Source organism: Hyla sarda, chromosome 2 (genome assembly GCF_029499605.1).
Source record: "Hyla sarda isolate aHylSar1 chromosome 2, aHylSar1.hap1, whole genome shotgun sequence".
Classification (NCBI taxonomy): domain Eukaryota; kingdom Metazoa; phylum Chordata; class Amphibia; order Anura; family Hylidae; genus Hyla; species Hyla sarda.
Genome location: NC_079190.1, coordinates 107,134,846 through 107,156,368, shown reverse-complemented (window position 1 = coordinate 107,156,368; position 21,523 = coordinate 107,134,846). Strand labels below are relative to the sequence as shown.

Here is a 21,523-nt window from a genome sequence, read left to right as displayed (position 1 = left end):
GTAAAAATGCAGCTGCACTGGAATAAATCAAATGGCACCATATGATTAGTGATTATGATTAGCGATACATGATGTGGCCAAAAAAGTGCTTTATAGGGTCGTCTTATTCTTTCTCCAGGGGATCTTCAAGATGGCACCCCAGCGTTCTGAACATTTATGTTCAGAACGCCGGCTTCGGGCTTCTGTGTTGACGTCAATGTCCCCTCCAATAGAATGCCAGGGTGTCGGCCATGGGATCGGGGAGGGTCCCCTCGCCCTGACCCCCCCCCCCCCCCCCCCCGTGATCAAACATCTTATCCCCTATTCTTTGGATAGGGGATAAGAGGATAAGATGTCTAGGGGCAGAGCACCCCTTTAATAACAACTTCTTACCCCAATCTTTCTTGAGGCACCTGTACTAGCTGGAAGACTTGGTTTTAGACTTTAAAACTAACAAATAATATTCACAGTGTCAAAACCTACATCATTCTTGCATTGTGTCTAGGCCTAGAGCCTGTAGCCTAAATACTTTTACTTGTTTCTCAACACTGTTATGAATCTGGATAGTGGACCACCATCTGCAAACTAGACTGCTGCATACATATAGTGCGAGGAATTCAGGCTCTTCACCCTTAACCTCTTGTAGGAGCTATGGTCTTTCTTGTATGGGAATTCCCTTTTTGTAGCCCCTTTACAATATCAGGTTTCCCACCGGTGGACTGTCAATTCACAGGAATAACACAGCTGACAAGTCAGTTGTATCCATTATATTATATTGCAGTATTTTTATTGTTTCCACAATTGTAAATGTTGACTATGTTATTTCTATGGGAGCTTAGAAGACAAGGAAGGATGCTCTCTATCCTAGTACACAACTATGGGCAGCTTGTAGCATTGCTATTGAGAGCGACGGGAGATTTATGAAAACCTGGGCAAAGGAAAAGTTGCCCATAGCAACCAATCAGATCGCTTCTTTCATTTTGAAGAGGCCTTGTTAAAAATGAAAGAAGCGAGCTGATTGGTTGCCATGGGTAACTGGGAAACTTTTCCTCTCGACAGGTTTTGATAAATCTCCCCCACAGTGGTCTACACCAGTCGTCTCAAACTGTGGCCCTCCAAATGTTGCAAAACTTCAACTCCCAGCATGCCCGGACAGCCAACGGCTGTCCGGGCATGCTGGGAGTTGAAGTTTTGCAACATCTAGAGGGCCACAGTTTGAGACGACTGGTCTACACTATACTTGTTCCTCTATATAATTGCAGGTACACTATTAGACACATTTTTCTGGGGTCCAAGGCAGTACTAAAGGCAGACATAAGATAAGAATGATTGGTTAATGGCTTTAGAAGTCCTCTTGAAATTTTTACAAAAACAGACAAAATACTTGAACTTTGAACCCTGCATTACAAAGAAAAAACAGAACCTTGGATGTAAGGGCAGAGGAAACCCTAATAATGAATCCTCAGCAGAATTATGGTACAGTCATTATTTGTCATATTTTCCCCATGTAAACACAATAATCTCAGAGCTGTCAAATCCAACTTCTATGAGTGACATTTTGTTTTTGTTGAAACTAAAGTAAACTCCATGTAAAAAGGTCTTTAACACATGAGAATATGTAAAAGTGAGGCCACATAGATTAAAGGAGGGATCAGGTTAACACATATGCAAAGTATAAGTTTCCCTAGAAAAGTCTATTATGCTGTAAGAAAGCATACAAATACCATAGAAAGCAAAGCGGTCTTAAAGGGGTACCCTGCCCCTAGACATCTTATCTCCTATCCAAAGGATAGGGGATAAGATGTCAGATAGTAGGAATCCCGCCGCTGGGGACCCCCGGGATCCACCATGAAGCACCCACCTTTAGTGGCTTCCAGAACCGCTGGAGGTCCTCAGGCTGAGTCCATCTCGACCACGAGGACGGAGCATAGTGATGTCAGGGTTCCGCCCCCCCTGTGACGTGATGCTCCGCCCCTCAATGCAAGTCTACTGGAGGGGCGTGACAGCTGTCACGCCCCCTCACATAGGCTTGCATTGAGGGGGCGGAGCGTCACGTTAAACGGGGGCAGGACCGTGACATCACTATGCTCCGTCCCCGTGATCGCCAGTAATCAGACCCGGAGCGAACACGCTACGGGGACTGATTCTAACGGGGTGCGGCGTGGAAGATCATGGGGGTCCCCAGCGGCGGGACCCCCGCGATCAGGCATCTTATCCCCTATCCTTTGGATAGGGGATAAAATGTCTTAGCGCCGGAGTACCCCTTTAAGAAATTGTTGGTTTCAACTTCCAAACAAAAACTTAAATGATTTATTTTTTTGTTTGTTTTAAAGAAGGATCTAAAGGATATTTTCTATTGGCAGGAAGGAAACTCCACCTCACTATAGGAGAAGTGTCATTGTAGTCCACCCCATGCAGGAACCATATGCTAGGCAGCAGTCCCTTATATACAGTAAGTGTAAATGTTGCTGTAAGAGGCATGTTACAATAAATACACCGATCAGTATTGGTAAATGTATGACAACAAAAAAAATCTGTGCTACATGAATTAAGCCACTAGCTTCTATAGTAAATAATGGGACACAGTTTGCAGGCCTACTGGACTGGCCATAGGGCATGGGCCGGGCCGGCCGTCTGCCATTAACACCGAGGAGCCATGGATCGCGATAAGCATGGTAACTGCTTTCAGAGCCCCGATTGCCACTTTAGGAACAGTGAGGCCATGTCTAAGGAAGGCTTTAGCAGTGTGCAATGTGTTGCGCAGGCACGGCTCCTGAACCCCTTAAAGGGGTACTCCGCCCCTAGACATCTTATCCCCTATCCAAAGGATAGGGGATAAGATGTCAGATCGCCAGGGTCCCGCTGCTGGGGACCCCGGGGATCGCTGCTGCAGCACCCCACTATAATTACTGCGCATAGCGAGATCGCTCTGCACATATTGACGGGCAATACAGGGGCCAGAGCATCATTACGTCACGGCTCCGCCCCTCGTGACGTCACGGCCCGCTCTGTGCAGTAATGATGGCGGGGTGCCGCAGCGGCGATCCCCGTGGTCCCCAGCAGCGGGACCGTGGCGATCTAACATCTTATCCCCTATCCTTTGGATAGGGGATAAGATGCCAGGGGCGGAGTACCCATTTAAGGACGCCACCAGTTTTTACCTTACCCCCTTAAGGACCAGGCCATTTTACACCTTAGGACAAGAGCGTTTTTTGAACATTTGACCACTGTCACTTTAAACATTAATAACTCTGGGATGCTTTTACTTCTCATTCTGATCCTGAGAATGTTTTTTCGTGACATATTCTACTTTATGTTACTGGTAAAATTTTGTCGATACTTGCATAGTTTCTCAGTGAAAAATTCCAAAATTTGATGAAAAAATTGAAAATTTAGCATTTTTCTAACTTTGAAGCTCTCTGCTTGTAAGGAAAATAGATATTCCAAATAAAAATTTTTTTTCATTCACATATACAATATGTCTACTTTATGTTTGCATCATAAAATTGACATGTTTTTACTATTTTTCACAAAATTTTCAAACTCACTATTTTTCAGGGACCAGTTCAGGTTTGAAGTGGATTTGAAGGGTCTTCATATTAGAAATACCCAACAAATGACCACATTATAAAAACTGCACCCCCCAAAGTATTCAAAATGACATTCAGTCAGCGTTTTAACCCTTAAGGTGTTTCACAGGAATAGCAGCAAAGTGAAGGAGAAAATTCACAATCTTCATTTTTTACACTCGCATGTTCTTGTAGACCCAATTTTTTTATTTTTACAAGGGGTAGAAGGAGAAAATGTATACTTTTATTTGTAGCCCAATTTCTCTCGAGTAAGCACATACCTCATATGCCTATATAAATTGTTCGGCGGGCGCCGTAGAGGGCTCAGAAGCGAAGGAGCAACAAGGGGATTTTGGAGAGTACGTTTTTCTGAAATGGTTTTTGGGCGGCATGTTGCATTTGGGAAGCCCCTATGGTGCCAGAAGAGCAAGAAATCCCCACATGGCATACCATTTTGGAAACTAGACCCCTTGGGGAACGTAACAAGGGGTAAAGTGAACCTTAACCCCTTAAGGACCAATACAAATAAACCTGTACGCCCCTGAAAGACCAGGCCTGTTTTTTCAAATCGGGGATGTCTGTCTTTATTAGAGAATAACTGTGGTAACGTTTTGCCAATCACGATAATTCTGACATTGTTTTTTGTCACAAGTTGTCCTTCATGTACATAGTAAAAGTAGTTTTTTTTACAATGCAAAAAATCATGAAATTTTTACAAAAAATTACGATTTTTTGCTATTTTAACACTAATAGGTTGCATATATTTATACATACTGACCAAATAGTTTATAAAACTTATACTTTCAGATGTCTACTTTATTTTGACGTCATTTTTTTGTTTTTAATTAACATTTTAAATTAGTTAGAAGCCTAACAATTTAACTTGAAATTTTGAAAATTTAGAAAATTTGAAAAGTACATCTTTTTTTGTGTGCTATGCAATGTTTGCAGAAATTAAAAGGTAGTAGAACATAAGAACACCCCCCCCAAATGACCCCATTGTAAAAACTAGACCCCTCAAGGTATTCGCTAGGGGGTACAGTGAGTATTTTAACACCATAGTTTTTTGGCAGGAATTATTACAAAGTCAGTGTTAAAAATTCGAAATTTGCAATTTTCCACAAATGCATCATTTGGGGGGCATATTTTTTGTACATCACTTCTGATATTGAAAGAACTGCACCCTATATTTTATTTAGCTGCTTGTCCCATGTTCGGAATTACCCCCGCTTTGGCCATATATGGTTCCTTGGCCGCGTGGTAGGACTCAGAAGGAGAGGAGCGCCATTTGGCTTTCAGGGCAGAACAGTACCCCCACCCCCACAAGTGACCCCATTTATATACCACACCCCAACAAGTTATTGGCTGCACCAGGGACCACTCTGATTGGTCCTTGGTCGGCTGGCAGTATAACGCGTCTGTCTGTGACAGTTAAGGCTCCTGATGGATATATCCGCCATGTTGTGGGAATAAGCACCCGCTCATGGCGAATATATCCATCACTGTTGCGGCTGGGTAGCTCAGTGTGTCCGCTCATGACTGCTAGCGGGAAATCCGCCGCTATGAGTGGACACACAAAGCTACCCAGCCGCAGCAGCGAGCTCATTACCGTGACTGCTGCATAATGTGTAGGATCACATGGTGGACATCCGCAGCATATTACATGCTGGGGATGTTCGCCAATGCGATCCTACACATTATGCATTTTTTTTAATTAGATTCATTTAATAAATGTATTTTTAATATATATATTAGTATTCCAAAACATTGCAGTTATATGCTGCCTGCCAGTTTTCACTAGCAGGCAGCATATCAGGACGTGCCTCTGGCACGTCCTACAGGCAATACCCAGGGCAGACCTGGGGGTCTTTGTAGGACCCCCAGCTGCCCAGGTATGCAGCAGCACCCTGCGATGCTCCGGGGTGCTGCAGGAGAGACAGAGGGAGCCCCCTCCCTCTGTCAGAACTCCTTACAGCGCGCGGTCACTTCTGACCGCGGCTGTAGGGGTTAAACTGTCGGGAGTGAAGTGAACTTCACTCCCGGCAGTGCGGCAGGTCCCGGCCAGCCGCGGCCACACACAGCACCCCACGATCGCGATGCGGGGTGCTGCAGGAGTGACAGAGGGAGCCCCGTCCCTCTGTCATAACACTTACAGCCCGCGGTCACTTCCGACCGCGGCTGTAAGGGTTAAAACTGCCGGGACCGAAGTTTACTTCGGTCCTGGCAGTGCAGCAGGGTCCCGGCTGTGTGATACAGCCGAGCCCCTGCCGCGATCTCGTGGGTGCACTGGGCAGCACCCACGAGAATAATGGACGAGTATAGACGTCCAGGTGCGGGAACGGCCGCCAACCTGGACGTCTATACTCGTCGGTGGTCGTTATCGGGTTAATACCCAACAGGTGTTTCACGACTTTTGCATATGTAAAAAAAATATTTTTTTTTCACTAAAATGTGTGTTTCCCCCCAAATTTCATATTTTTGCAAGGGTTAATAGCAGAAAATACCCCATAAAATTTGTAACCCCATCTCTTCTGAGTATGGAGGTACCCCATAAGTGGACCTGAAGCGCACTACGGGCGAACTACAATCCTCAGAAGAGAAGGAGTCATATTTGGCTTTTGGAGAGCAAATTTTGCTCGGGGGGCATGTCGCATTTAGGAAGCCCCTATGGTGCCAGGACAGCAAAATAACCCCCACATGGCATACCATTTTGGAAACTAGACCCCTTGAGGAACGTAACAAGGGGTACAGTGAGCATTTACCCCCCCACTGGTGTCTGTCAGATCTTTGGAACAGTGAGCTGTACAAAATGTTTTATTTGCACAGCCCACTGTTCCAAAGATCTGTCAGACACCAGTGGGGTGTAAATTATCACTGTACGCCTCATTACATTCCATGAGGGGTGTAGTTTCCAAAATGGGGTCACATGTGTTTTTTTTTTTTTGCGTTTGTCAAAATCGCTGTAACAATCAGCCACTCCTGTGCAAATCACCTCAAATGTACATGGTGCACTCTCCCTTCTGGGCCTTGTTGTGCACCCCCAGAGCACTTTGCGCCCACATATGGGGTATGTCTGTCTTCGGGAGAAATTGCATTACAAATTTTGGGGGGCTTTTTTCCCCTTTTACCTCTTTTTTCCCCTTTACCTCAAAATGAACAGTATAGGGCAACACCAGCGTGTTAGTGTAAAAAATTTATTTTTTTACACTAACATGCTGTTGTAGACCCCAACTTCACCTTTTCATAAGGGGTTAAAGGAGAAAAAGCCCCACAAAATTTGTAACACAATTTCTCCTGAGTACGGCGATACCCCATATGTGACCCTAAACTGTTGCCTTGAAACACGACAGGGCTCCAAAGTGAGAGCGCCTTGGGCAATTGAGGCCTGAATTAGGGATTTGCATAGGGATGGACATAGGGGTATTCTACGCCAGTGATTCCCAAACAGGGTGCCTCCAGCTGTTGCAAAACTCCCAGCATGCTTGGACAGTCAATGGCTGTCCGGCAATACTGGGAGTTGTTGTTTTGCAACAGCTGGAGGCTCCATTTTGAAAACAGTGGCGTACCAGACGTTTTTCATTTTTATTGGCGAGGGGAGGGGGCTGTGTAGGGGTATGTGTATATGTAGTGTTTTTTACTTTTTATTTTATTTTGTGTTAGTGTAGTGTAGTGTTTTTAGGGTACAGTCACACGGGCGGGGGATTACAGCGAGTTTCCCGCTACGAGTTTGAGCTGCCGTGCAAAATTTGCTGCATCGCAAACTTGCAGCCTGATACTCACTGTAAGCCCCCTGCCCATGTGAATGTACCCTGTACATTCACAGGGGAGGGGGGGGTAACATCCAGCTGTTGCAAAACTACAACTCCCAGCATGCACAGTCTATCAGTGCATGCTGGCAGTTATCATTTTGCAACAGCTGGAGGCACACGGGTTGGGAAACACTGAATTAGGAAACAGACAATGTTTCTCAACCAGTGTGCCTCCAGTTGTTGCAAAACCACTACTCCCTAACATTCTCAGGCATGCTGGAAGTAGTAGTTCGGCGACATCTTTAGAGCCAGATGTTGCCAAACTATAAACTCCCAGCATGCTTGGAGTTGTAGTTTTGCAACATCTGGAGGACTACAGTTTGCAGACCACTAATAAAGTGGTTCCCAATCTGTGCCCTTCCAGATGTTGCAAAACTACAACTCTCAGTATGCCAAAACTGTCCAGGCATGCTGGGAGTTGTAGTTCTGCAACATCTGAAGGGCCAGATGTTACAGAACTACAACTCCCAGCATGCCTGGACAGTAAGGGCATGCTGAGGATGTGTAGTTTTGCAACATCTGGAAGGGCACAGTGGTCCCAAAACTGCGGACCTTCAGATGTTGCAAAACTGCAACTCCCAGCATGCCCAGACGCCAAGGGCTGTCTGGGCATGCTGGGAGTTGTAGTATACAGGGTCCCAATACAGCAATGCATGTCGCTTTACGGCGACGTGCATTGCTGTAAAGGGCCCGACCGCGGCTGAAGAGGAACTCACCTGTCGCCGCCGCCGCCTCCATCTTCATCGCCGGGATCCAGGTCTTAAGGGACGAGGTAAGTACCAGGGCCGGGCCCCAGCACTCCCCCATCCCCCGCCGCGTCCTCCGGTCTTCCTCCCGTCCTCTCCGGACTTCCAGGGGCCGGGCAGGGCGGGAGGAAGTGACCGCCCCCCCTGCGATCGATCGGTTAGCTAACCGACGGATCACAGGGGATAGGAGGAGGTGGCAAGCTTGCCACCTCGCTCCTAGCCTCCAGCATGGTCCTGGCTGTCTGTGACAACCGGGATCATGCAAAATTACCGGGCGGTCGGGTCCCAGAGACCCGATCAGCCCGGTATCGCCGCAGATCGCAAGGGCGATTTCCCTACATGGCCCCCCTCGGCGTTTGCCCTGGATGCCTGCTGAAGCATTTCAGCAGGCATCCGCTTCCGATCTCTGCCCGGTGAGCGGCAGGGACCGGAAAACACCATGACGTTGTGGGATGTCATTGGTCCTTAAAGCCCAGGGTGCCATGACGTTCCACAACGTCATTGGTCCTTAAGAGGTTAAGTTTCAGTTGCGATCTTCTTTATTTTGTATCACAAACAAACACATGCTAGAGCTCGGACAGGAGCAGAGGGGTGGGGGAGTGGTTGGGCGACGGTCCGTATTGTACAATGAACGATTCGTCAGGCCCCAGAGTGTTCATTGTGCAATATGGGCCATTGCCCAACCACTCCCCCACCCCACTGCTCCTGTTCGCTTTCCCGCATGTGTTTGTTTGTGATACAAAATTAAGAAGGAGGGATGTATTAATATGTTTCTACATACCTATTAATGTTATTTTGTTGAATGTTTAGTTTGGTTTTGAAACCTTTAACTATTTTAGCTGTAACCAGTTTCTGAGGCAGACCAAAATCTGTACACTATCATAAGGATTTGCCACTGTGGATTAATTTGCTTAATACTGAATTTTGTGGATAGGCCATCAATATATTTTGCCTCGAAATCTTTAAAGGGGTACTCCAGTGGAAAACATTTTTTTTAAATTAACTGGTGCCAGAAAGTTAAACAGATTTGTAAATGACTTCTATTAACCCCTTAAGGACTCAGGGTTTTTCCGTTTTTGCACTTTCGTTTTTTCCTCCTTACCTTTTAAAAATCATAACCCTTTCAATTTTCCACCTAAAAATCCATATTATGGCTTATTTTTTGTGTCGCCAATTCTACTTTGCAGTGACATTAGTCATTTTACCCAAAGATGCACGGCGAAATGGAAAAAAAAATCATTGTGCGACAAAATCGGAAAAAAAACGCCATTTTGTAACTTTTGGGGGCTTCCGTTTCTACGCAGTGCATATTTCGGTAAAAATTACACCTTATCATTATTCTGTAGGTCCATACAGTTAAAATGATACCCTACTTATATAGGTTTGATTTTGTCGCACTTCTGGAAAAAATCATAACTACATGAAGGAAAATTTATACGTTTAAAAATGTCATCTTCTGACCCCTATAACTTTTTTATTTTTCCACGTACGGGGCGGTGTGAGGACTCATTTTTTGCGCCGTGATCTGAAGTTTTTATCGGTATGATTTTTGTGTTGATCGGACTTTTTGATCACTTTTTATTCATTTTTTAATGTTATAAAAAGTGACCAAAATACGCTTTTTTGGACTTTGGAATTTTTTTGTGCATACGCCATTGACCGTACGGCTTAATTAATGATATATTTTTATAGTTCGGACATTTACGCACGCGGCGATACCACATATATTATTTATTTATTTTTTTACACTGTTTTATTTTTTTTATGGGAAAAGGGGGGTGATTCAAACTTTTATTAGGGAAGGGGTTAAATGACCTTTATTAACACTTTTTTTTTACTTTTTTTTTGCAGTGTTATAGGTCCCATAGGGACCTATAACACTGCACACACTGATCTCTCATCCTGATCACAGGCGTGTATTAACACGGTTTGATCAGCATTATCGGCGCTTGACTGCTCCTGCCTGGATCTCAGGCACGGAGCAGTCATTCGTCGATCGGACACCGAGGAGGCAGGTAAGAGCCCTCCCGGTGTCCGATCAGCTGTTCGGGATGCCGCGATTTCACCGCGGCGGTCCCGAACAGCCCGACTGAGCAGCCGGGATACTTTCAGTTTCACTTTAGAAGCGGCGGTCAGCTTTGACCGCCGCTTCTAAAGGGTTTATACCGCACATCGCCGCGATCGGCGATGTGTGGTATTAGCCGCGGGTCCCGGCCGTTGATTAGCGCTGGGACCGACGCGATATGATGCGGGATCGCGGCACGATCCCGCTTCATATCGCGGGAGCCGGCGCAGGACGTAAATATACGTCCTGCGTCGTTAAGGGGTTAAAAAATATTTACCCTTCCAGTACTTTCAGCTGTATGCTAGAGAGGAAATTCTTTTCTTTTTGAATTTCTTTATTGTCTTGTCCACAGTGCTCTCTGCTGATACCTGATGCCCCTATCAGGAACTGTCCAGAGCAGGAGAAAATCCCCATAGCAAACCTATGCTGTTCTGGACAGTTCTTGACACGGACAGAGGTGTCAGCAGAGAGCACTGTGGACAAGACAAAAAAGAAATTCAAAAAGAAAAGAATTTCCTCTGTAGCATACAGCTGCTAATAAGTACTGAAAGGATTGAGATTTTCAAATAGAAGTAATTTATAAATCTGTTTAACTTTCTGGCACCAGATAATTTAAAAAAAATATATATATAAAGTTTTCCAACAGAGTGCCCCTTTAAGAGAGTCTGTCTCCAGTCAAATCCTACATCGAAGGTTGACTTGATATTTATATATAGGCTAGATGCCATTATTGTGGGGTCTATTTAGGACAGCAGACAAGAAGTACTCCTTATGACTACCAATTAACTGACATCACTGAATGAACTTGAGCAGTAATATTGAATTTGAATGTATTTTTAGTATTACTGCTACTATTCTTTTATCCTTACTGACAAGATCATTTTGATAAGGGAAAATTCACAAAAATTCAGTGCTATGTTGGCAGCCATAACAGTGTTATGTATTAAGCAGCCGGTCAAACAAGGACAATCCTCAGTCCTGCACACTACAGCTTGTAATATGGCTGAGAACCAGCAGCACCATTCTATAGCCAATACAGCAGTGATAGACAGTCATGAGCCAGTGAAGGACAGTGGGACAGGGGGGGGGCGCTGCTGGTAAATGTTCAGTCAGGACTGCAGCACGTGCTTATGTCTGGGATCTGTCATTGAGATGTATACAGCTCTTCCAATACAGTGATCCCTCACCTTACAATGGCCTCAACATACAATAGTTTCAACACACAATGGTCTTTTCTGGACCATTGTAACTTGAAACCAGACTCAATATACAATGCTATGAAATCTGCAAAACGTGTCAATGGCTGGAAGAACCGACCAATCAGAATGGACATTTCACTGGTAAAACCCCTGTAGTCCTAAAGTGTATGCACTGACTGGTGTCTGGTAGCGCCTCCCCACAGTACACGGAGGTATTACATGTTCTGTACTCTTTACCTGTATTACTGAAGTGTATGCATTGACTGGTGTCTGGTAGCGCCCCCTACAGTACATGGAGGTACTACATGTTCTGTACAACTCTTTACCTATATTATTGAAGTACATGCACTGATTGGTGTCTGGTAGCGCCCCCTACAGTACAGGGAGGTATTACATGTTCTGTACTCTTTACCTGAAGAAGCTCCTGTCCTCTACATAGACCAGTGTTTCCCAAAGTGGGTGCATCCAGCTGTTGCAAAACTACAACTCCCAGCATGCCCAGACAGCCAAAGGCTGTCCAGGCATGCTGGGAGTTGTAGTTTTGCAACAGCTGGAGGCACCCTGGTTTGGAAACACTTACATAGACAGTGATTTACAGCTCCCAGCAGATCTTTATATCTAATTATTTGCTTTATCTTTATTAGTTATCTACTTATTTTTCTTTAATCCTCACTTTTTCCTATTTTTTGGATGACATTTTGGAGGCTTCAGAACCAATTACCAGGTTTCCATAGAGTTATGGTCTCAACATACGATGGTTGTCCTGGAACCAATTAATATTGTAACTTGAGGGACTACTGTATTCTATTAGAAGCACCAGACAGACAAGGAACTGCTCAGATGTTTCTTAAAAAGATCCTAGAACAAAGCTGATGCCTGAACAGAATATACAGCAGTAATTCAACATGTAAACACATCTGGGGAGATTTATCAAAACCTGTCCAGAGGAAAAGTTGCCCAGTTGCCCATAGCAACCAATCAGATCGCCTTTTTCATTTTTAACAAGGCCTCTGCAAAATGAAAGAAGCGATCTGATTGGTTGCTATGGGCAACTCAGCAATTTTTCCTTTGCACAGGTTTTTATAAATCTCCCCCATCATTCCTCAATGATTCCATGTTCTTTGCCTGTAGTTCAATGCAGGACACTTGTTAAAGGGAAAATGTATTTCTATTTAATTGGGTTTATGTCCTGAAATGTCTCTTAGATAAAGTATGCTGCTAAATATTTAAAGAGAAATACACCTATTTTTCAAATGCATTAACTATCTTCCTTCTAAACTAAAATCAAGGAAGTGTCACTTTTAGACAGGATGGGTGTAGTATTTTTATAGCCTTTATCACATTCCGGTGGTTATGTGGACATTACTATTTGTGAAAAGCTTTCATCAGGATTTTTTTTCCAACAGAATGTCTTTACTAATGCTCAGAAGACAAAATACTGCTATAAGACAGAAATACATGTCCTGTGTTATCACCCTCCTACACACACACACACACACACACACATATGGATATAGGATTAAAGAGGATCTGTCATATCCTACAAAAAAGATATATGTTACTCAGTACTTAAATGGGCACTGTCAGATATAAAAACTTTTTATATGTTGTACATCTTGGCAGAACAATAGTTTTTCGAATATACTTCTTTAAAAGAAAATCTAATTTTATTGAAGAAAACTGCCTTTAAAAATCTCACCACTAGGATCTCCAAGCTTCTTGGGACACTGATGAGTCCCACAGCAGCATGAGTGTGTCCAAGGGACTTGGACACGAGATGGCTGATTGACATGCCTACAGGAGGAACACAGCCTGCAGACCAAACCAAACATGTGCCTCCAGCTGTTGCAGAACTTCAACTCCAAGCATGCCTGAACAGCCAAAGGATGTCTTGGCATGCTGGGAGTTATAGTTTTGCAAAAGCTGTAGGCAGAGTGAGAGAGGGGGAGGAGTCATGATGCAGGCAAGAGATGGACATGCCCCCTCCCTTTGACCAGATAGAAAAGACATTGAGCAGCTGTAATATGCAATTTTTTTGTGAAATATGGGCAATAGAGACATAAAAACTACATGTGCACGATCAGGATGAGGTACTGAGTAACATATACATATTTTTTTTTTTTTTTTGTGGGATCTGAGCAGTATGCTTTAATCCTGATCAAGTACATATCATTTTTACTGTTGCTCACTTGATTTGTCATTCTATGCTCTGGAGGAGGCATGTCCTCACTCTGCATGACTCATCTTCCTCCCTGAGTCTGCTGTTCAGTGTTGGGTCTCTTCATCCAATCAATGCAGGCTGCTCTTTAACCTCTTTTTTCCCATTCTGCAGTCTGATAGGATAGGAGTGAGCACAAAGGATTGCTAGTCCCACCTGCACTTCCTGAACTTTGTCAAGGTGCCCCAACTACCACCACACCAGGAACCTACACTGGCTAGTGTACTGGGGCACCTCTTCACTACCAGTGTGACCCCCAAGAATATTGTGCCATTGTGGGCAGAGCATGTGGGATTTATTGTACCCCTATGAGGTCCTACTAGGACTAGACTATATTTTGGTTCTGTCTCCATAACTGCTATTCTTCTTGGGCTTTGCTGCATCAACATAGGAGCAGCGAATATCCATGTCACAACGTCTGCAATGGCAAGTGGAATGAAGCATCACAGAATCATAACTTCTGGCATAGCTGTTAATGTTATACATAACCAGCCACATGCACATTAAAAGAAAACTGATAGCCGGTACCCCCGCATTAAACTCGATGCATGTTACGATTCGGCAGGCTGGATGTGGATCCTCTGTGTCAGCGAGGGATTGGCGTGGACCGTGTCGTTGGACCGGTTCTAGGGTTGCTACTGGTTTTCACCAGAGCCCCCCGCAAAGCAGGATGGTCTTGCTGCCGCGGTAGCAAATAGGTCGTATCCACCGGCAACGGCTCAACCTCGCTGACTGCTGAGAAGGCGTGGGACAGAAGGACTAGGCAGAGGCAAGGTCAGACGTAGCAGAAGGTCGGGGCAGGCGGCAAGGTTCGTAGTCAAAGAGGATAGCAGGAGATCTGGAACACAGGCTTTGGACAACACTAAACGCTTTCACTGGCACAAGGCAACAAGACCCGGCAAGGAAGTGCAGGGGAAGTGAGATAATATGGACAGGGAGAAGGTGGAAGCTAATTAGGCTGATTGGGCCAGGCACCAATCACTGGTGCACTGGCCCTTTAAATCTTAGAGAGCTGGCGCGCGCGCGCCCTAAGGAGCGGAGCCGCGCACGCCAGGACGTGACAGCCGGGGACCGGGACAGGTGAGTGACTTGGGATGCGATTCGCGAGCGGGCGCGTCCCGCTATGCGAATCGCATCCCGACGGCAATGTCAGTGCAGCGCTCCCGGTCAGCGGGTCTGACCGGGGCACTGCGGAGAGAGGAACGCCGCGAGCGCTCCGGGGAGGAGCAGGGACCCATAGCGCTCGGCGTAACAGTACCCCCCCCCTTAGGTCTCCCCCTCTTTTTGTCGGGATGTTTCTTCATCCGGGATGAGGCCTGTATGAGGGATTTTTGAGTCTCTTTCCAGATGGTGGAGAAGTCCCGGTAAACCTCATCAACAGCGGGTAAACCAGAAGGCGTGGGAGTGGTGAGGGGGGGAAGAGGGTGAAGCTGGGCACAGGGCAAAGTGTTACCAGGAAGGGGGCTATGAGGAGGAGACACAGCATAGTCCTGATAGACCTTGGGGAGACCAGGTAAAGGAGGAGACACTGAGGTTTGACTGACGGGACTGAGAGCAGACGTGAGGCACTTTTTATGGCAAGAAGCCCCCCAGCTCTTGATCTCCCCGGTGGTCCAATCAAGGGTAGGAGAGTGGTGTTGGAGCCATGGCAGACCAAGGAGGACTTCAGAGGTGCAGTTGGGCAAAACAAAAAGTTCAATTTTTTCGTGATGCCGTCCAATACTCATGAGCAGGGGTCCTGTGCGGTAACGCACGGTGCAGTCCAATTTAACTCCGTTGACCGAGGAAATGTAGAGAGGCTTGACGAGACGGGTCACCGGGATGCAGAACTTATTCACCAAAGAGGCCAGAATAAAATTTCCAGAAGAACCAGAGTCCAAGAAGGCCATGGCTGAGAAGGAGGAGTTGGCAGAAGGAGAAATCCGCACGGGCACAGTGAGACGTGGAGAAGCAGACTTTGTACCAAGAGACGCCACACCCACGTGAGCTGGGTGCGTGCGTGCATTTCCCAGACGTGGAAGGCGAATAGGGCAATCCACCAAGAAGTGTTCGGTACTAGCGCAGTACAGACATAAATTGTTATCCCTACGGCGAGTCCTCTCTTCATGGGTCAGGCGAGACCGATCCACTTGCATAGCCTCCTCGGCGGGAGGCACAGGGGTAGATTGCAAAGGATACTTTGAAAGGTGCCCAGAGATCAAGGTCTTTTTCCTGGCGGAGCTCTTGGTGTCTCTCAGAAAAACGCATGTCAATGCGGGTGGCCAAATGGATAAGTTCTTGCAGGTTGGCAGGAATCTCTCGTGCGGCCAGCACATCCTTGATGTTACTGGATAGGCCTTTTTTAAAGGTCGCGCAGAGAGCCTCGTTATTCCAAGATAATTCGGAAGCGAGAGTACGAAATTGGATGGCGTACTCGCCTACTGAAGAATTACCCTGGACCAGGTTCAGCAGGGCAGTCTCGGCAGAAGAAGCTCGGGCTGGTTCCTCGAAGACACTGCGGACTTCAGCGAAGAAGGACTGGACAGTGGCTGTGGCAGGATCATTGCGGTCCCAGAGCGGTGTGGCCCAAGACAAAGCCTTTCCAGATAGAAGACTCACTACGAACGCCACCTTATACCGTTCTGTAGGAAATTGGTCTGACAACATCTCCATATGTAGGGAACATTGAGACAAGAAGCCACGACAGAGTCGGGAGTCCCCATCAAATTTGTCCGGCAGGGACAAGTGGAGGCTAGGAGCGGCCACTCGCTGCGGAGGAGGTGCAGGAGCTGGCGGAGGAGATGGTTGCTGCTGTAGCAGTGGCAGAAGTTGCTGTAACGTGGCGGTCAAATGCGACAGCTGCTGTCCTTGTTGGGCAATTTGCTGCGATTGCTGGGCGACCACCGTGGGTAGGTCAGCGAGACTTGGCAGCGGCACCTACCGTGGACCGTGTCATTGGACCGGTTCTAGGGTTGCTACTGGTTTTCACCAGAGCCCGCCGCAAAGCGGGATGGTCTTGCTGTGGCGGTAGCAAATAGGTCGTATCCACCGGCAACGGCTCAACCTCGCTGACTGCTGAGAAGGCGTGGAACAGAAGGACTAGGCAGAGGCAAGGTCAGACGTAGCAGAAGGTCGGGGCAGGCGGCAAGGTTCGTAGTCAAAGAGGATAGCAGGAGATCTGGAAACACAGGCTTTGGACAACACTAAACGCTTTCACTGGCACAAGGCAACAAGATCCGGCAAGGAAGTGCAGGGGAAGTGAGGCACTGGCCCTTTAAACCTTAGAGAGCTGGCGCGTGCACGCGCCCTAAGGAGCGGAGCCGCGCGCGCCAGGACGTGACAGCCGGGGACCGGGACAGGTGAGTGACTTGGGATGCGATTCGTGAGCGGGCGCATCCCGCTATGCGAATCGCATCCCCGCCGGCAATGTCAGTGCAGCGCTCCTGGTCAGCGGGTCTGACCGGGGCGCTGCAGAGAGAGGAACGCCACGAGCGCTCCGGGGAGGAGCAGGGACCCGGAGCGCTCGGCTTAACAATGCATAGGCTTATAGCGTGGGTGAACCAGATTAAAATAAGGTATAACTTACCTGATCCGCAGTTCGGTTCTGGAGATAGACCTATTATTATTAGCTGGCTTTGTGCAATGGACAGAGGACCCGACATGAAAGCAGAGATGCTGGATATGCCAGGTCCCGCTTCCATTGTGCAAAACTGGTGATTAACATATTGACAATGTCGGTTAATAACGGGTCTATCTTCAGTACCAGACCATGGATTTGGGTAGGGTATACCTTATTTTAATCCAGTTCTCCTACTTTATAACCCAGTGTATTGAGCTTAGTGTGGGTGAACTGGTTGTCAGTTTTGCTTAAAGATGTAATAGAGGCACTTTCAACATAGCCAGGAAATACAAGAATCTGAGTTTTGCCATCTTTGGCATGACTTCATAAGCAGTAAGGACTTTAACAATAATGAGTTGTTGTATTACTATTATTACATTTTATAAAGAGCAGACTGTACCCACCACTACATTTGAAAAAACAAAACAACAGCATTCCTCCATAATGATCACAAGTGGTCAGCAGATAACATGGTCCCAAATTACCCAAAACTACATGCCATGGAATTATTATGTTCTAGTTAATGTCTCACACCATTAAAACACATCAATAACCAACATGACTTGGTTCTGTTTATTCACTTGTTATTCACTTTTTTCAAAGAATTATTTATAAAACATTGACAAATTCCTTTTTAGCACAACATTAACAAAAACATTGACCTTTACGGAGTCAGTTATGCATGCGAGTGTGCAGTGTTCTCACAGAGGTTATCAAACCACTATATATATATTACTAGCTAAGTAGCGTTGTCCGGTTTTACCTTCCTAATCCTTGTTGGGGAGGAAAATAAACAAAGGAGGAAACTTTTGACTTCATATCTTGTCCTCATATATTGTTGTCATATCCCAACCCCATATCCCGTCCCCATATCCCGTCCTCCTATCCCGTCCTCCTATCTCGACCTCCTATCTCAACCTCCTATCCCGACCTCCTATCCCGTCCTCCTATCTCAACCTCCTATCTTGACCTTCTATCCCGACCTCCTATCCTGACCCGTAATATGTGTAACAGGTATTGAAATATGTCCAGCCGTACGGAAGTTATGTGGGAACATGCATTTCCCATTGATTTGCATGGGACTTTAAACAAAAGCCCCGACCCTCACAAATGGGGGTAGTTAAGGGTAAAATTAACTATTCTATATTTTAAGTGGATATATAAATAACATGTGACCAAGTATTATCGAAATATCTCCAGCCGTTTGGAAGTTATGCAGTAACATATATTTCCCATAGACTTGTATGGGACTTTAAACAAAAACCTCGACCCTGGCAAATGGGAGTGAGTAAGGGTTAAATTACCTATCCAATGTTTGTTGTTGACATATAAGTAACATGTGGCCAAGTTTCATGTTAATATCTTTAGCCGTTTGGACGTGATGCGGGAACATACACACATACATACACACATACACACACATTGAGTTTTATATATGTAGATATATATAATGTTGAACTCCCCTAAATACAATTCAAACATGTTGGATGATTCACAGTAAAAAGTGCTTTACTTGGTCTAGCCATTTTTTCATATTAACCCCTTAAGGACCAGGCCATTTTACACATCAGGACCAGAGCGTTTTTTGCACATCTGACCACTGTCACTTTAAACATTAATAACTCTGGAATGCTTTTAGTTATCATTCTGATTCCGAGATAGTTTTTTCGTGACATATTCTACTTTAACATAGTGATAAAATTTTATGGTAACTTGCATCCTTTCTTGGTGAAAAATCCCCAAATTTGATGAAAAAATTGAAAATTTTGTATATTTCTAACTTTGAAGCTCTCTGCTTGTAAGGTGAATGGATATTCCAAATAAAAAAAATTTTTATTCACATTTCCAATATGTCTACTTTATGTTTGCATCATAAAATTGGCGTGTTTTTACTTTTGGAAGACACCAGTGGGCTTCAAAGTTCAGCAGCAATTTTCCAATTTTTCACAAAATTTTAAAACTCACTATTTTTCAGGGACCAGTTCAGATTTGAAGTGGATTTGAAGGGTCTTCATATTAGAAATACCCCACAAATTACCCCATTATGAAAACTGCACCCCCAAAGTATTCAAAATGACATTCAGTCAGCATTTTAACCCTTTAAGTGTTTCACAGGAATAGCAGCAAAGTGAAGGAGAAAATTCACAATCTTCATTTTTTACACTCGCATGTTCTTGTAGACCCAATTTTTGAATTTTTACAAGGGGTAAAAGGAGAAAATGTATACTTATCTTTGTAGCCCAATTTCTCCCGAGTAAGCACATACCTCATATGTCTATGTAAAGTGTTCGGCGGGCGCATTAGAGGGCTTAGAAGCGAAGGAGCGACAAGGGGATTTTGGAGAGTATGTTTTTCTGAAATGGTTTTTGGGGGGCATGTCGCATTTAGGAAGCCCCTATGGGGCCAGAACAGCAAAAAAAAAAAACACATGGCATACCATTTTGGAAACTAGACCCCTTGAGGAACGTAACAAGGAATAAAGTGAGCCTTAATGCCCCACTGGGGTTTCACGACTTTTGCATATGTAAAAAAATAATAATAATTTTTCACTAAAATATGTGTTTCCCCCCAAATTTCACATTTTTGCAAGGGTTAATAGCAGAAAATACCCCCCAAAATTTGTAACCCCATCTCTTCTGAGTATGGAGGTACCCCATAAGTTGACCTGAAGTGCACTATGGGCGAACTACAATGCTCAGAAGAGAAGGAGTCATATTTGGCTTTTTGAGAGCAAATTTTGCTCGGGGGGCATGTCGCATTTAGGGAGCCCCTATGGTGCCAGAACAGCAAAAAAAAACAAAACACATGGCTACCATTTTGGAAACTAGACCCCTTGAGGAACGTAACAAGGAATAAAGTGAGCCTTAATGCCCCACAGGGGTTTCATGACTTTTGCATATGTAAAAAATAATAAAACAAATTTCACTAAAATGTGTGTTTCCCCCCAAATTTCACATTTTTGTAAGGGTTAATAGCAGAAAATACACCCCAAAATGTATAACCCCATCTCTTCTGAGTATGGAAGTACCCCATAAGTGGACGTCAAATGCACTACATGAGCGCTACAATGCTCAGAAGAGAAGGAGTCACATTTGCAAATGTTGCTGAAATGGGGGGGACAGGTCGCATTTAGGAAGCCCCTATGGTGCCAGGACAGCAAAAAAAATAAACACATGGCATACTATTTTGGAAACTGCACCCCTCAAGGAACATAACAAGGGGTACAGAGAGCCTTAACACCCCACAGGTGTTTGATAAATATTCATAAGGTGGGATGTGAAAATGAAAAATTTGATTTTTTTTTACACTAAAATGCTGGGGTTACCCCAAATTTTTCATTTTTACAAGTGGTAAAAGGAGAAAATGTCATTATAAATGTGTAAATACATTTCTTTGGAGTAAGTACATACCTCAAGTCTGGGCGTAAACAGCGTGCACACCGGTCTCAGAGGTGCCGGAGATCAGTCAGGGTCCTTGAGCTTTGGCTTTCTCCTATGGAGCCAGAACAGTGGGACCCCCCCTCAAGGGGCATTACATGGGGTAAATAACTGGGGTACACTAAGTAACTAAAATGGGGTACAGTGGGACATAAAATTATAAAACAGATTATGTTCCCAGAATGATGACCCAGAGCACAGCCAAAACAAAAAAATATGCCCGCCCCAAACCCTATACTCTGAATCATCATTCTGGAATGTGATATGTGTGGCCCTCCCTAACTTGTTGCCTCAAATGTGCACCCCGCTCAGGTGGAGAGAGCGCTGCGCATTTGAGGCAACATAAAAAGTCCCCGATGATAGTGACTCAGTGACCCATTACCCATTTTTTTAATAAAAAAAATACCCCCAGAGGTCCAATCAGTTTTTTTTTTTTTTTGGATTAAATATTTTTTGGGGCAATTTAGTGGTTTTATGGGGTTAAAACTTGGAATGTACTCTGGACTTGGTACATTTGGGTCAAATTGTGGAAAATTAAAATGAAGAGGGAAAATTTAGAACTCCATGGAAGTGTGATACTCCCTGAAGCAATCCTTAATGCAGAGGCCCGGATTATCTAGGCAAGTGTCACATTGAGTGGTGGTGTCCTTCCGTATCCCCCTCTTGTAACACACTCTGCATCTTTTCTGGGCTCGTCCCTTCTTTCCAGTGTGGGGGACCTCACCTGGAAAGTGTTGACCTGGGACGATCCTGGCACCTATTACTTCAGTTCCTTGGGAAGTCCGGCCTGCTCTTTCCCGGTCACCAAAAATCAGGACCTTTAGGACTTCTTCTTGGAACTGGAGGAATGTCCCTGTGTTGCCAGCGTACTGGGATCGTACAAAAGAGTTGTACATGGCAACC

The 21,523-nt window shown here is 45.1% G+C and overlaps 1 long non-coding RNA gene across 1 annotated transcript in view; it reads left to right on the top strand.

Moving 5' to 3' along the window:
• Window positions 1–1,182: 1,182 nt before the first annotated feature.
• Window positions 1,183–21,523, top strand: part of LOC130357682 (uncharacterized) — a 32,438-nt gene continuing 12,097 nt past the window's right edge. The window contains exons 1-2 of the long non-coding RNA XR_008889221.1: window positions 1,183–1,241; window positions 2,343–2,431. This is a non-coding gene — a long non-coding RNA (uncharacterized LOC130357682). The remainder of the gene's footprint in view (window positions 1,242–2,342; window positions 2,432–21,523) is intronic.